A 317-nucleotide genomic window follows, 5' to 3' on the forward strand; every position below is an offset into this window, starting at 1 on the left:
AAAAAAAAAAAAAAAAAGAAATGAGTTTTCAGGACAAAACCCTGGAATTACTAGGATGTAAGAAGGAATCCCGCCTAGCTGAATGGGTTTCCTCAGAGAGCAGTCGAGTTCTCTGGTATTTAGTCTGAAGCTATTAGAATGACTCATCACAGAGTGAGTTCAGTTTTGGTTCAGACCAAAAACATTAAGGAAAACAAACCACATTCAAGAGTGTAAAAAATTACCTGGGCATGGTGGCACACACCTGCAGCACCAGCCACTCGGGAGACTGAGGTGGGAGAATTGCTTGAGCCTGGAAGGCTGAATCTGCAGTGAGC

Source organism: Cebus imitator, unplaced genomic scaffold, assembly GCF_001604975.1.
Source record: "Cebus imitator isolate Cc_AM_T3 unplaced genomic scaffold, Cebus_imitator-1.0 Scaffold711, whole genome shotgun sequence".
Lineage (NCBI taxonomy): Eukaryota > Metazoa > Chordata > Mammalia > Primates > Cebidae > Cebus > Cebus imitator.